The following is a 17072-nucleotide window of genomic DNA, read 5'->3' as shown; positions in this document are numbered from 1 at the left end:
TATATGATTTCCCTTGTATGTGGAATCTAAAAAACAAAATAAATAAGCAAGGCAGAAGCAAACTCATAGATGCAGAGAACAAACTGACGATTGCCAGATGGGAGGCAGGTTGAAGGGCTGGGTGAAAAAAGTTGAGGGTATTAAGAAGTACAAATTGGCAGTTACAAAATAGTTATGGGGATGTAAAGTACAGTTTAGGGAATGTAGTCAATAATATTGTAATAACTATGCATGGTTCAGGTGGGGACAAGACTTATTGGGGGGATCACTTTGTTAGTTACATAAATGTCTAACCACTACGCTGTATACCTGAAACTAATACAATATTAAATGTCAACTTAATTGAAAAAAAAAGAAAGAAAAGAAAAATGCCACTAGTTAGAGGAACTATATTTTTCTCATCTGTTATTAAATGAATGGAAAACATGATAAATGGAATAGAGTGAGAAGTATTTGTGGTGAGGGGACAGATAAAAATTCTAAAGAGAACTTATATTCTCCTCTCCTAGTATAATGCTAATGCAATATTAAAGATTAGAGAATATAGCTCATGTTATTCTTTTTAAGAACAATAAAAATAATGAACAATTCTAAGTAATCTAAATTACATCTGTGGTGGCTAAATGTGTATAATCCTTTTAAAGTATCTTGGTTTTGGGGGAGGTATTTTCCAACATGAGAATAAACTATAGAGTACCTAGAGTACTATAATTTTTTCTCATGGAAATAGTTATCAATGGTTATTTCATTTTTGTATATACAAAGTAAATTTTAGGACATGATATATGGTAACTTAATTCAATTATTAACAAAGAGAGAGATATATCACAATCTTTTTTAAAATCTTCAATTTCCAATGAAAAACTTATTCTCTTTGAAGTGAATGTATTGGTAGTGAACGGTGTTAGTGGTGAAAATGTCATGCTTTAAATATACTTTAATATCCATTGTCTCATTTGACCCATACAACAATTGAATGAAGTTGATAGGGAATGGATTATCTTCATTTACCAGATAAGGAGAGCCTTAAAGAAAGACTAGAGACTTGCCCATGCTCACACACCTTAGAGCCAGAGATGAAAATAGAACTAAAGCTTTCTGATTCTTGGTCCAGGATGTTTTCCATTATAACATAATATCTTTCTTGTTGCTCTTGTTGTGCTTCTGTCAAATCCAAGACCCACGGAGCCAATTGAGATGAATTGTGAGCCTTTATTAGCCAGCTGGCGACTGAGGCTCCAACACGCAGGGTTAGAAGAGATCAGCCCTGAGCTCCCAGAAGAGACAGTTTATATAGCCACCAGCACATTCCTGAGCAGATCACCACACCCTGGTTAACAGTTGGCCATTAGCATATCCTTGATCAGATTACCCTGGTTAACAGCATCTCTTTGATCAGATTACCACATCCTGGTTAACAGTATCAGAAGTAAATACTTCATGCTGGCTTACTGGAAAATTGTCCACCCATAACATTCCCCACTGGTTTTCTAGGGGAATTCAAGTCATTGAACAGTAGGTCTAGGCCTCATCTAAAACCACACAAAGACCCCCTCATTTTAGGACGGAGAGAATCAAGATGGTCCAGACTGGACCCTTGACAGTCTTATTTTGGTGGGTCCTCTGTCCAACACAGAGTCCATTGTTCTGATGTCTGTGGTGGATGCACAGCCTTGATTCTGGTACGGTGAATCCAATGACAGCGTCCAGCTACCTTGGCTGCTATGAGTGTTGTGAGGATGACAGGAAAAGGTCCGTCCCAGCAGGGCTCTAGAGAAGCAAGCTGTACCTTTCTCACCCAGATCCAATCACCTGGAGCATGGTTGTGTGGCTGGACTGGATGCTGAGCAGCTGTTCTGGTGGCAGAGACCAGTTGATGGGTCTCCTGTCGTGCGAGAGAGAGAGATTGCAAAGATTTAAACAGTGAAAAATTATGAATTTCTGTTAGCTTTTCCTCCCTTAACTTGGGGAGGAGAGATGGGGGTCTTCCAAATATCATTTCATAAGGTGTGAAGCCCTTACAATAGGGTGTGCACCGTGCCCTTAAAAGGGCAAAAGGGAGGAGACTCATCCAGTTTTCGCTAGTTTCCAGCTTGGACTTAGGTTTCTTTCAAGGTCCTATTCATCCTTTCTATCTGTCCTGAACTCTGAGGCCTATCCAATTGATCCCTAACACCTTTGCTAGAGATTGGCTGGTCTGGGTGATGAACGCTGGGCCATTGTCGGACCCCAGTGTTATGGGCAGGCCAAATTGAGGCACTATTTCTGAGCTACTACCTGAGCGGTCTCCTGCTTTGTAGGGAAGGCTTCAGTCCATCCTGAGTTGGTGTCTATGAACACAAGCAAGTACTTGAATCTGAAGTTTCCCGGGCTGACCTCAGTGAAATCCAACTCCCAATGTTCCCCTGGTGCTTGTCCACGAAGTCTCGTCCCTCGTTGTATTTCCTTGAAGGGCTCTGGCTTCACTTGTGCGCAGATGTGGCACCGGGCTGATACCTGCTTGGCCATTCGTTGCAGCCCTGGAATGTAATAGTCTCTTTTTAACAGTTCAGTTAACTTGGTTCCTCCCAAGTGAGTGCTCTGGTAAACCTGGGTTATAAGGTCTCGGCTCAAGGCCTCAGGTACTACAATGCGGCCGTCCGGGAGCCTAACCCATCCAGCAGATTCTTCTTTGCCTCCCAGCTTGTTGCATAGTTCAACTTCCCCTGGAGTGTAGGTAGGGGTGTCCATTAGCACTCTGGGTGGTAGGGTCAGCAGAATGTCAATTGACCCCACTAGTTTTCGGGCAGCCTCTTTTGCTGTCTCAGAGTTTGAGTTCTGGTGCCCTGGGCAATGGATGATTGCCTGTCCAGAACCATTTTGAGGCAGAATTAAACTGCCAGTAAAGCTGGGAGTTTTGCAAAGTTGGCAAGCTGTGCAGTCTGCTGGCTCCGGAGGAGGTGCACCTGGCCTTGGGGGAGAGAAACTGAAGGTTCTTTGAGGACGGGAAAGAGTATGTTAAGATAGCTACAAAGTTTCCTGAGTGAATATCAGCAATTAGTTACATACTTGTGGGTGTTTGTTTCTAACGGCACTTTGTAGAGTATAAATATGCTGTGCTAAATAAACTCGGGGCTGCAGCAGTGAGACTGTATGCCCTCCTGAAGAAACCTTTCCTGTCTTCCTTTTTTTTTTCTTAGAATTCACCCCCCTCTTTCAGGTGCTGTTCAATCTCTGCCGTCAAGCTCTGGCAATTGCCACTTTCTTTGGCAGCCAAATTGTCTCAAGAAGGGGCAGTATTTCCTCTTTATTAACACCCCATGTACGTGTGCCATGGCAAAGGCATGCCTGCTGTCCATGTAGATGTTAACAGCCTTGTTTTTACTCCACCGCAGAGCTTGAGTCACTGCTACTAGTTCAGCCCTCTGAGCTGAAGTGCCATGGCTTAGGGCTTGTGCTCAGATGACAGTCTCAGTGGTAACCACTGCAGCCCCGGCATACCTGACTCCTGAGACGAAGCAACTCTCATCTGTAAATAGAGTAGCATCTGGATTTGGCCAAAGGCTGTCTGTCAGGTCTGGTCTGGTGCAGGTGACCTTCTCTAGGACTTCAAGGCAGTCATGCAAGGGTTGGCATCATCAGGCAGTAGGGTAGCTGGGTTGAATGTGGTAGTTTTATCCACTGGTCCAGTGGGCTGTGAAGCATTGACTAAACTGTGTTTGGGGAGATAATCTGGAGAGTCTGCCCTCGTGTCAAATTTAGGGCTTCCTTAGAGACGATTGCAGTGGCAGCAATGTCCTTCAAACAGTTGGGCCATCCTGCCGCCACATAGTCCAATCTTTTGGAGAGGTATGCAACTGGTCGCTTCCAGGGCCCTAGGGTCTGTGTCAGGCAGGACCCCTTTAAAGTTATCCTGGGCTCCTGGGATAATGTAAGAGCCCTGACCTCCTCATTCTGCATCCTCAAAAAGGACGAGGGGGGCCTTCTTTTGGGGGGCTTGTCCTTTTTAAGGGCACTCATTCTTCCAATGTCCCTTTTTCTTGCAATATGCGCACTGGGCTTTTTCTAACCCGACTCTTCTGGGTCTATTGTTTGCCCTGGGTGCCTTGTTCTTGGCCTCTGCCTTTTCCTAGCAGTCCCTTTGGCTGGGCTTCTTGCATGGTTGCAAGCAGGACCTTGGTCATCCTTTTAGTCTGTGCTATATCTACCTCATCTCTCTTGTTGAATACTCATTGTGCTATCTCGACCAGCTCAGATAGGTTCTTTCCTTCAAACCCTTCCATCCTCTGCAATTTCTTTCTAATATCTGGGGCCGACTGACTGACAAAGGCTAAATTCACAGCTCTCCTATTATTAGAGTCCTCTGGGTCAATGGGGGTATATAACCGGTACGACTCTAAGAGTCGTTCCAGGAACGCCGCCGGCGACTCATCCTTAGTTAGGATGACCTCGCTTACCTTAGATAAGTTAGTGGGTAGTCAACCGGCAGACCGGAGGCCCTGGAGCAGAAGCTGGCGATACCATTGGAGAGCCTCCTTACCTTGGTCAGTGTTGGAGTCCCAAGGCAGACGGGTGTTCGGGAGAACATGTTGGATGCGGGTCGGGTCGGTGGAAGGCTGTCCGTTGGGCTCTAATACCGCCTTTGCAGCCTCCCTCTGGATCCGCTCCCGCTCCTCTGAGGTAAACAGGACCTGGAGGAGTTGCTGACAGTTATCCCAGGTTGGCTGGTGGGTAAAGAAAATAGTCTCTAGGAGAGAGGTTAATCCCTAGGGTTTCTCTGAGAATGAGGGGTTCTGGTGTTTCCAGTTGTACAGATTGCTGGTGGAGAAAGGGACATAGACCATGAATGGCCTCTGAGTTTCTTCCCCAACTAGGGGAGCCAAATGCTGGAGTGGGGCCAGGACTGCTGTCCGGTTCAACGAGTCAGGGACAGTTTCAGAGTATTGTGGGGGTTGGTACACAACCCCAGTGCGGGTGTGGGGAGGACTCAGGAGGAGTTCTGCCTCCCTGTTAGATGGAGATAGAACCGGGTCATAAGGGGCGTAAGGGGGAAGATTAGTGATCTCAGGGTCCTCAGGGGGTGCCTGTAAGGCAGGGTAAAGAGGGTTAGGTCTTTGTCTGAACGGTTTCTCTTTTTGCTCCTTTGGTATAGAGAAAAGGACAGAATTGGGAGTTGTCTTTGATTCTTGTCCACTATGGTGGTCCCTCAAATACTTGGGGGCATCAGAAACAATATCGATCCACACATCGATATATGGAGCCTGATCAGGGTGGCCAGGATTTCTGAAGATAATATTCCGCACCTGAAAGACTGTTTACAGGTTGAGCGACCCCTCTGATGGCCACCCTGTTCCAAATGTGGGCCAGTCTAACTGGCAGAACCTCTGAAGGTCAAAGGGAGTGACACTGGCTCCGTAGGCATGGGCTCGTCTCCTGAAATCCTTAAAATGATTAAGGAGGCACTGAAGGGGGGTAGGATGATTCGAGGAAGAAGCTTGGCTCATGTTAATAAAAACAGGCAAGACCCCCGCAAAAGCCAAATAAGCCAGGGCTAGGATAAGCTTCTGACCTAGCGTCCAATCGGACGGGGCCATGGAGGCCAGATCTAAGGAAAGAATTAAAATACCACACATCGATATATGGAGTACGCTTATAAAGCCAAGGCAATAAGAAGGTAACAGTGCATTTTAACCAGTCTGGACAGACAAACACAATACAGACAGACAAAACAGACTACAAGTAACACAAAACGCTAGCGTATCAGGCAGGTACTGGGCCAGGATCTAACATCTCAGACCTGACCGTACTAGGGAAGTTGTGCTGCGTCCAGCCTTCCACTAGTTCTTAGGGCCCACAGACAGGAACAGGTCTAAGCTGAGGCTTAGACGAACTCTAGGGCTTACCGGCAGACAGGTCCAAGCTGAAACTTAGACGTACCTTAGGGCTCACAGACAGACAGATACTCAGAAACCTGAATATCTGTAATACCAGAAGTCAAGTCTGACATCTCAGACCTTGACCGAACTAGGGAAGTTTTGCTGCGTCCAGGCTTCCACTAGTTCCCCGACAGATACCCAGAAACCTGGATACCTGTAGTGCAGTCTGACTCACCAGTGAAGCTGCTCCAGATGGCTTGTTCCCAACTGTTACAGAATTGTACCTTTTGTCCACCTGCCCTCCTGGGCGAGTCTGCCTGGTGTCTGGGGCTGAGGAACATCTCTCAGCGGCTGTCCCCTAGATGGGGCAGGTCCTCGCCCAAGGTGGCTGGGGTCGTGGGTCTTAGAAGATCAGCCCCTTTGGAGATATCTTGCTGGGGCCTCCAAATGTTGTGGTGTGATCAAATCCAAGACCCACGGAGACAATTGAGATGAATTGTGAGCCTTTATTAGCTAGCCGGCGACTGACTCTCTACCATGCAGGGTAGAAGAGATCAGCCCTGAGCTCCCAGAAGAGACAGTTTATATAGTTACCAGCACATCCCTGAGCAGATCACCATACCCTGGTTAACAGTTCGCCATTAGCATATCCTTGATCAGATTACCCTGGTTAACAGAATCAGAAATAAGTATTTAATACTGGCTTACTGGAAAATTGTCCACCCATAACAATAGGAACATAACATTCTAACAATAAGCTTTCTGCTTCTGTACCCTGCTTACACACCTGACCTGTGAATTGACAGGTAGTGAATAGAAGAAAGATAGCCCTTTGTGTTTATATAGAATGAAGAATGAGATTTCAGGCTTAAAAATCCTGTACCTCTACATTTTGGGGCTGCTTAATTTGGGGTCTGCGTACCCCTGGGAGACGCAGCTGGCTGAATAAAGAGTGTGTTCCCTATAACTCACTGAGTTCTGGTGGTCCGTGTGTCTTTTGGAGGCTGGTGACTACAACACACAGAGGTCTATTTTCTTCTATTCATTACCTGTCGACTCACAGGTCAGATGTGCAAACAAAAAAGTACAGAAGCAGAAAGCTTATTGTTAGAACATTATATTCCTATGGGCAATAGCCTATGTTCCCATGGTGATAGCCATGTTCCCATGGGCACAGCCAAGCAGTAATTTCCTGCAAGTAATAAATTTCTAGTAGTCATTTTTCAGCCACCACAATACATTCTTAGAATTGAAATTATTACAAAAGATTATAATTATTTTTCACATTTTATCTACTTATGATTTTAAAAATCTTTATTTTTTAAAACAGTTTGAATTTAAATGAAAATTGCAAAGAGAATACAGAATTCCCATACTCCCTGCACACAGTTTCCCTTACTACTAACATCTTATGTTAGTATGGTGCCTTGTCACAATTATTGAACAAATATTGAGTCAGTACTTTATTCAGATTTCCTTACTTTTTACTTACTGTTCTTTTTCTGTTCCAGGTCCTCATCTATGATAATATATTACTTTTAGATTTCATGTCTCCTTAGGTTCCTCTTGGCTCTGACAGTTATCAAACTTTCCTTGCTTTTGATGACCTTGACAGTTTTGAGGAGTACTAGTTATTTTGTAAAATGTCCCTCAATTAGCACTTATCTCATGTTTCTCACATGATCAGACTGGGGTTATGGGTTTAGGGGAGAAAGACCACTGAGATTAAGTGTCATTTTCATCATATCAGAGCAAGGGTACATACTATCAACATTTCTTACCTTTGTTAATAGTGACCTTGTGGCTGAGGTAGTGTTTGTGAGACTTATCCACTGTAGAGTTACTCTCCACCCCCTCCTTTCCATATTATACTCTTCTGAAAGAAGTTACTGTGTGCAGACCTTACTTAAGAAGTGGGGTGTTATGCTCCATCTCCTTGCATAATTATTTTGAATTCTTCTTCAAGGGATATTTACCTCTTCTTCTCCATTTATTATTCAATCATTTATTTATACAGTATGGACTCATGGATATTTATTTTACACTTTGAGTTATAATACAATCCTACATTATTTTCTTGCTCAAAATGTTTCAACTTTGGGCATTGGGAGCTATTCCAGTTGTCCTGTGTCCCTTTGCTGTACCTGCACCAATTTCTTTTTTTCTTTAGTTTCTGGCACTAAAAGATGTTCTGGGATCATCTTAAACATTTCCTGCCTCAATCCTAGAACCAGTCATTTCCTGAGGATTCCTGGTTACTTTGATTGGAAGATTGTATTAGAAACCAAAAGGTGGGTCTAAGTGTGCTAGTCGCCAGAGATGTCAATGCTTCTCAGCCTTTTCAGCTGACAGAGCAAGGCCATATACCTGCATATTCTCATCTATGTATATACACGTATCTATAAATATATCTATATGTAACAATCTCTATATTAAGTTTATATTGGTGTCTCTAACTCAACCTATTACCACATGGATCATTCTAGCTTCCTCTCCATGTTTACCTACAAACTTCCACTCTAACAGTGAGAAACATGGAACACATGATTTGCCATTTTTTTACTTAATTGTTCAACTCCAGTTGAACTTATAGCAATATCAGAATTGTTGATTTGTACCCCTGTAGAAAGTAACTTTATCAACTAAAGTACATTGCCTATGTGCAGTTCCTTTTGCCTTTAGTCTTACAGGCTGTACTCATGTCCAAATTTACTTAAGTCAGCAACTTTTACCCTGGTCCTCTTCAGTGAAGTTGTTCCATATATTTTGTAACAATTCTATTTTGGGATTCCCAAACTTCTTAAATGATATTTCAAACTTTAAGCTCACTCTTTGCTGTAAAGTTTTATGAGTTGTCGGAAATGCATAGTGTTATTTATCCACCATTACACTGCCATACGGAACAGTGTCCCTGTCCCACAAAACCTCTTGTACCAGATATATTCATCCTCTCCCATTCCCCTAAGGCACTGAAAACCAAAGGACTTTTTACTGTCTCTATATTTGTGCCTTTGCAGAAATGTCAAATGGAATCATACAGTCTGTAGCCTTTTCAGACTAGTTTCTTTCACTTAGCAATATACAAAGATAATATACATATCTTTATAGCTCATTTTTCTTTATTACTGAGTAATATTCCATTGTATGGATGTACCACTATTTGTGTATCTATTCATCTACTGAAGAGCAGTTTGGTTGCTTTCAAATTTTGATGATTATGAATAAAGCTGCTCTACACATCCATGTGCAGTTTTTGTGTGAACATAAGTTTTCAAATTAGTTGGGCAAATACCCAGGAGCACAATTTCTGGATGGTTTTGTAAGACTATGTTTAGCATTGTGAGAAACTACCAAACTCTCTTCCAAACTGGCTGTACCAATTTGCATTCCTGCTACCTACCAGTAAATGAAGTTCCTATTGCTCTGTAATCTCACCAGCAATTGGTAATATCATTTTTTTTTTTATTTAGCCATTCTAATAGGCATGTAGTGGTTTTTCACTGTTGTTTAAATTTTCAGTTCTCTATTGGCAAATGACATTGAGCATCTCATTCGTTTATTTGCTATCTGTATATTTTCGTTGGTGATATGTCCAGATCTCTTGATTATTTTCAAATTGATTTGTTTGTTTTATTACTGAATTTTAAGAGTTCTTTGTATATTTTGGATACAAATCCTTTATTGTATAAGTTTTTTTTCACAAGTATTTTCTCCAAATATATGGCATTTTTCATTCCTTAAATAGGCTTTCACAGACGAGTTTTTCCAATTTTTATGACATATTAATTTTTTTTCTTCCATGGATTGTGCCTTTGGTGTTGTATGTAAAAACACATCACCAAAATCAAGGTCACTGAGATTTTATCCTGTTTTCATTACTTTGCATTTTACATTTAGGTTTATGATCCAATTTGAGTTAATTTTAGTGAAAGATATACTACCTCTGTCTAGTTTTTTTTCCCCTTTTTTACAGAACAATTTATTGGAAAGACTATGCATTTTTCACTGAATTGCCCCATTCCTTTGTCAAAGATCAGTTGACTATATATGTATGGGTCTATTTCTGGGCTCTATATTTTTCCCATTGTTCTGTGTGTCCATTCATTCTCCAATACCACACTTGTCTTGATTAGTGTAGTTTTATAGCAAGTCTTGAAATCAATTAGTATAAGTTCTCCAATTTTGTTCTTCAGCGTTGTGTTAGCTATTCTAGATCTTTTGAATTCCATAAAAAGTTTAGATTCAGTTTGTTAGTATTTACAATACATCTTGCTGGGACTTTGATTGGTATTGCATTGAATGTACAGACAAGGCTGGGAGATTCAATGTCTTAACAATATTTAGTCTTTCAATGAATGAACATGCAATATCATTTTTATCTATTTATATCTTTTTGATATATTTTATTAGGATTTTGTAGTTTCCATGTATAGACCTTGTACAGAATTTAGATTATATAGCTAAGTTAGATTTATACCTAAGTATTTAGTTTTCTTAGATACCATTGTAAATGGTACTGTTTTTTAAATTTCACATTCCAATTGTTTATCATTGGTAAAGCAATTGACTTGTATATTAACCTGTATGAACTTCCTATATGCATTTTTAATTCCAAGAGTTTTGTTGTTGTTGATTTTTGGGGATTTTCCACATAGATAATCACGAATAAAGATAGTTTTATTTCTTCTTTTCTAAACTGCATACATTCATTTCCTTTTTGTCTCATTACACTGGCTAGGACTTCCAGTACAATGTGAAATAGGAGTAGTGATAGAAGATATCCTTATCTTTTTTACCATTTTAGGAAGAAAGTGTCCAGTTTCTCATCTTTATGTATAATGTTAGCTGTAGGTTATTTGTAGAGATTCTTTATCAAGTTGAGGAAATTCCCTATATTCTTTCTTTGCTGAGCTTTTATCATGAATAGATGTTGGATTTTATCAAATGCTTTTTCTGTATCAGTAGATAAGACCAATACGATTTTTTCCCATTAGCTTGTTGATGTGAATTACACTGATTTTTGAACATTGAATCAGTCTTGCATAAGAGGAATAAATCCCACTTGATCTTGATCTAATTAATTTTAGACACTGTTGAATTCAATTTGGTAATAATTTGTTGAAAATTTTTACAGCTATGTTTATGAGCTTTTCAATCTTTAGTTTTCCTTTGTTGTAATATCTTTATCTGGTTTGGGTACTGGGGTAAAGGTGACCTCATAAAATGAGTTAGAAAGTGTTCCCTCTGGTTCTATTTTCTGGAAGAGATTGTAGAGAATTGATATCACTTCTTCCTTAAATCTTTGGTAGAATTTACCAATGAAACCATTTGGGACTGGGAGCTTTCTCTTTTGAAAGGTTTTATTCAATTACTTTATAGATAACAGTTCTATTCAGTTTTTCTGTTTCTCCTTGTAGAAATTTTGGTGGTTTGTGTCTTGCAGGAAATCGGTCCATTTCATTTAAGTTACCAAATTTGTATGCATAGACTTATTTAGAGTTTTCATTTATTATCTTTTCAGTGTCCATGGAACCAGTAGTGATGACCATTCTTTTATTTCTCATGTTAATAACTTGTCTTCTTTTTTAGGTTAGTTGGCTTGGCTAGAGGTTTATCAGTTTTTTTTAATGTTTTGAAAGGTTAGTTAGCTTGGCTAGGGTTTATTATTTTTATTAACATTTTGAAAGATGTAGCATTTGGTTTTATTTCTTTTCTCTGTTGTTTTCTTATTTTCAATTTGACTGATTCCTGCTCCAATTTTTATTTACTTCTGCTTTAGACTTACATTGCCCTTCTTTCTTTAGTTTACTAAGTTGGAAGCTTAGATTAATGATTTTAGATCTTTTAAATATCTTTATGTATTTTGAAACTGTTTTAAATAGCTTACCTCTTACTGACCCTTTCCTCTCCACTAGCTTCTTGGTCTGCCTACCTCCTGACTTCAAGTAAGTTAGAACAAAAAACTTCTATCATGCGTTAGACACTTATTTGGAGTTTTTCTGTAATATATATCTAGACATAATACGAAATGACACAATTAAAATGATAGAAAAGTTGAAGATACCATGAAGGTGCATAAAATGGGGATCCAACTTAATTATGGGAATCAGGAAGAGCTCCACGGAGGTGATATATTAATGGTAAAGTGGCAGTTAGCTCTAAGAAGTTATAGAGAAGCATTCCAAGAAAGGGAAAAGTCATAAGCAAAAGCTTTGAGGCTGGGAGGAGCTTGGCTCTTTGGAGAAATTGAAAGAAGTCCAGAATAGCTTCACTGTAGAGTGAAGGCCAACGTGGCAGAGTTGTGGACGTGGCGCGTCAAAGCTCTAGAGCTTTCTGAAAGCAGTGGATGCATTAAGAGGTTTTAAATCAAGACGTACTCTTTAAAAGAGTACTTAAACTGCTGTGTAAGAATAAATTGTAGGAGGCAATAAATACATGCAGAAAGACCAGTTGAGGCGATTTTGGCGATTAAGGTGAAGCGGAGATGGTGGAGGCTTAGGTTAAAGTGTGTACAGTAGAGCTGAGGGGAGTGGAAGGAGTTAAGGTATATTTTACATGTAGAATTGACAGGAGTTTGTTGTGGATCGAATGTGGGTGGTAAGGGAGAATAAAGCATTAGCGATGACTTATGGGATGTGTGGAAATAAAGAAATATGGAAGGAGAACAAATGTGGTGGTTGTGTGGGGGGGGGCAGGTTCTAACATGCTGAGATGCAAATGTCTGAGGCACATCAAAGAGAAAATACCGTAGAAGCTGTGAGTTATATGAGCTTGAAAGAAGCATCTAACCTGGAGATATCCATTTGGGACTTATAAATAGATGGAAACCAATGCCATGAGAACGGATCAAATAATTTAGGAAGGAAATGTAAGAAAAAGAAAAAACTATATAAAGCATCCAGGAAGAATTTTGACATTCAAAAGTCAGAAAAGAGGAGCTGGTGAAAAAGAATGAGAAAGTGGGACCAAGTACGTAAGTGATACTACAGAAGCCAATACTTTCCCTCAGTTGTTGCCTTTTAATTTTGTCTATAGATTCTTCAGAGTCAAGACTCTTTTGCCAAGATCCAAGGAAGGTCATTCATTTTTATGTAGTCATTCATTTTTGTGAGTGTCCCACTGTACAACTGTTGGGCCCAAAACACTGTAGTTCATTACTAACAGACTTCTTTAAATTCATCTACACATAGCCATTTTCCTTAAGGCATTCCCAGAATATCAGAATGGCTGGTGAAAGATGGCTTCTAGAATCAATTAAATGCTGGCCTGAAACCAAAAGTTGGGTTTTTATACTAAGTTATTGAAATACAGCTTGTTTCTTTCCTTTATCTTGGTAATTAATTTCCTTTCAGTGACCCCCTTGTCTTCTCTTACAATGAAACCAGACTGACCTTTAGTAATGGGAAAATAAATGCAGAGCAAAGAGGCAGTCTCCTTAACACTTTCCATTTATTATCAGATTTCTCAATCAAGGTTTGTATCACTGGTGAAGATGATATAATAGGATGTAGTAAATGAAGGAACTGGAAACCCAGATAACATTCAATTGAGAGTGACAGAACTTTTCTTGGTGTAACCAAGCTAAGAAGAACTAGCAGAGATACAATGGTTTGACAATGTTATCACTAGCCCTTGAATGCATGACTTCCAAAAGACTATAGACTGAGTGTATATACTGAGTGACTCCAAAATAATGAATATCCAATGCAAGATATTTGTAGTTGAAATTGTTGGGAAGGGAACAGAATATGTTCCTTGAGGTATGAATCAGAACTGCCAGAGGTTATATAGTTTTAAAAAGACTGTAAGGCATTCTGATACAAAATTCTGCAGAGGAGGTGGTGGGTGAGCCTAACATCCGTAGCCTACAATACGCACAATTAAAAATTATTATAATAAATGCAGTAAAAAATAATATGGGAAGTATATTTCCAATATATGTAGCATAGAAACTGTTAATTATTGCATAAAATCTCTTATAAATCAATAGGAAATATAAACACAATAGAAAGTGTGGAGATAATACAAATAAGGCAATTCTCAAAAGAAAGATGCAAAAATTCCAATAAACATGATAAACTGTTAAGGCAGCAATGAAATATCAATATTTGTCTATCAGACAGATAATGATTACAAGGCATAATTAAATTTAGTAAGAAGAATGGGGTGTGGGGAAATGAGCACACTTTCATAGATTTCGTGAATTGGTACATTTCTGGAGGGTAATTAGGCATCGTGTATCAAAAATTTTAAATTAAAACTCCTTGACTCAGAAATTTCCTTTGTAGAAATTTAAGCCAATAAAATAATTAGACAAGTTAAAAAAATTGTGCATAAAGAAATATTAATAGTCAAATTGATATAATAGCTCGAATTGGAAATAATCTAAATGCCCAAATATATTGTAGTGGCTAAATAAATTATGGTATATCCATATAATGAAATATTAAGTAATTGATATTCTTATATTGAAAAGTGCCCCTGACCTATTGTTAAGTTTTTAAAAAGCAGACTATAGAATAGCATTATCACAAACAATAACCGTTTGTGTGAAGAAAAGAGAGTTTATATAAGCATGTAAAAATATATAAAAATAATCTCAATAATGAAAGATGAGGTTATGGGAGATTTTTATTTTATTGTATTGTTTATTTTGTGATACTCCATTTAATATAATAAAAATAATTGTATACAAGGTAACAAAAAAGTAAACATCTTAAAAATTGATTAAAGAATGTGATTCCAAGTTAGTTAAAAACTTGTATTGTGTCATGGGTACTACATATTTTTTACCTTTGTGGATAGGGGAAGAATGGTGAGGGGAACACAAAGACTGGAACTAATAGAAAGCAATTAGTATTACCAATGAGTTTCTTCATTTTCTGTAATTATCATCCACTTTGCAAAATTTAACTCTGTAAAATGTAATGTCTTTTTATAGCTCTTTTGATCAGATTACTTCCTTCAACTCAATAGATTCCTAGGTTCATTTTTCTCTGAAAACATAGATTGCTGCCAATATTGACAATGTGGAAAGGTGGAAACACTAGGGAAAAAATAGATAGCTTGATTTATGTTGTTAGCTCTTTATGGGCTCTAGAGCTGAGGGGAGTAGAAGGAGTCAAGGCAATTCTTTTAAAATTTTTATATAACATCATTTTTTATTGTAATCATATGCTCTCCCTTGTTTGTTTGTTTTTTTTTTGTAGATATCTGTATCTTATTTGTACTCAGTCTATAAGAAAGAACTCTCTGTCCTTAAAAATTTTGAAGATACTATGAATGCTTGTATTTGATTTATTCTCTTATGATGCCACCCAATCTTGGTTAGATGGCTGTTACACCGGGTGAGTAGACATGAAGGTCTCCTTCCTTTTGCACAAACAGACTAGGTAGGCTTTGTTTTTGGTCAGTCATTGGTATTTGTAAACCACTTGTGAACTAAGTACTGGACTTTTAGTCTCCATGATGGGTAATAGGGCTCTAGAGGGGGTAAGTTTTAGGGTTTTAGCTCTTAGTGTATGTTTGGACATCTCGTCAATGTAAATAAACACACTACTCTTCCAGGTAGAATGTGGAGGAGATCCAACTGCCACTTTTGACTTATATTTGCCACTACTTGTCTAGGATTTTCTGTGTGACAGGCGCCCTCTGGTGAATAGTGGGACTGACGTTGGCCTCTACTATAAGAGAGAAGCTGGAGAAATAGCTGAAACTCTTTTAACAATTTCACATTTATTAAACAAGTAAAGATGCTGAAGTTTTGTGTGTGTGATGAGGGTAAGGGTGGGGATCTATTTTCCATAAAAACATTCAGGATTTCACAACGTAGGAGTAGTAATCAATATTCTAGATGATGTTCAAACTAATCAGAACTTGGCTAGATCATAAATCATTGATCTTTCCCTACTCTCCAAATGTAGATATTTGACTGAATTGTTTTTTGACTGATACACATAACTCGTGTTGAGACTTGAGAAGCCATAATTTCAAACCAAAATACTTTAATCTGGTAAATATACCTGATAAATTATATGTTATTTGGTTAATTTCAAGAACAGAACACTTAATGAATACTGGTTGCTTGAATGATACAACAAATCAGTTATTTTTTATTACCTCTTCTCTTTCTTAAGTTCTTGCCACTTATAATAGGTCTTAATCTTAAATGTTCTGAAAGAAGTATGTTATATTTTTGACATCATTATAAATATTTATTATTACTGGGTTAGGTCCTCAATAAGGAATTAAAAATAATTCTTATCCTTTAGGATGTTTCCAATATAAAATAAAGTCAAAGTATACAGCTGGGTCAATGGTCAATTGGAAAATAGATCACATAAATATGATAAAAGATAGTATTTTCATGATTTTAACAGTGTCAAAGAGCAGAAGCAATAGCACACTTGATTTGATAACCTTTAAATGGAGCATCCTAAACCAACAATTGGAGAAAAGGGAAAACAAAAAGTAGGTGACATGTTTAACAAGTAGCTGAAAAGGTTGTTGGACTATTCTCAAAGGTCTTGTTTGATGTCAGAAATTATCAAATTACCAACGGTCTGTAGTCTATTTTTGCTACTTTTCAAGGGTAGATCATCCTGTTGCCTCCCACCTTATTATCCAAACAATTTTTTAAAATAAAAAGTATTTGTTTTTCTTCTTTTGCCTAGATTGTCCTTTGTCTCCTGAGCAATTATCCTTTTACAGTCACCTCATTTTCTTCAGGTCCAAGAAGACTTGCCTAACTATAAGACCCCTATTTTCCTCCCTCTTCTCTGAACTCCTAATGGCTCAATTTGGCACCATTATATCTCTTTGATTATTCCATGTATATTAAAAGGCTCTACAGAACACGTGCAAACATTCATTCAAATTACAGTTGACCCTCGAACAACAGGAGGTGGGGCGGGGCGGGTTGTTGGTTAGCGGTGCTAACCACCCACGCAGTCGGATTTCTATATAGAAAATCGGTGTATTAATTTAAGTCGTCCCACCGCGGATGGAAAATAAGCATTTGTTAATTTGTTAATTGGTTCATTCTCCATCATTGTAGCTTCACTAATTTAGAAGGATAACTGTGCATTTCCCTTGTCATAGTGACAAGCATGTGCCTGCGTGCTTGGGTGAAGAAAAGAGAACCCAAAGGAAATCGAAGTGAATGACAGGTAAGGACCAAAACACCTGGCCTACCTCATCGTTAACCACAAACCGCCC

Source organism: Rousettus aegyptiacus, unplaced genomic scaffold (genome assembly GCF_014176215.1).
Source record: "Rousettus aegyptiacus isolate mRouAeg1 unplaced genomic scaffold, mRouAeg1.p scaffold_m13_p_1, whole genome shotgun sequence".
Taxonomy (NCBI): domain Eukaryota; kingdom Metazoa; phylum Chordata; class Mammalia; order Chiroptera; family Pteropodidae; genus Rousettus; species Rousettus aegyptiacus.
This window is presented reverse-complemented; position numbering follows the sequence as displayed.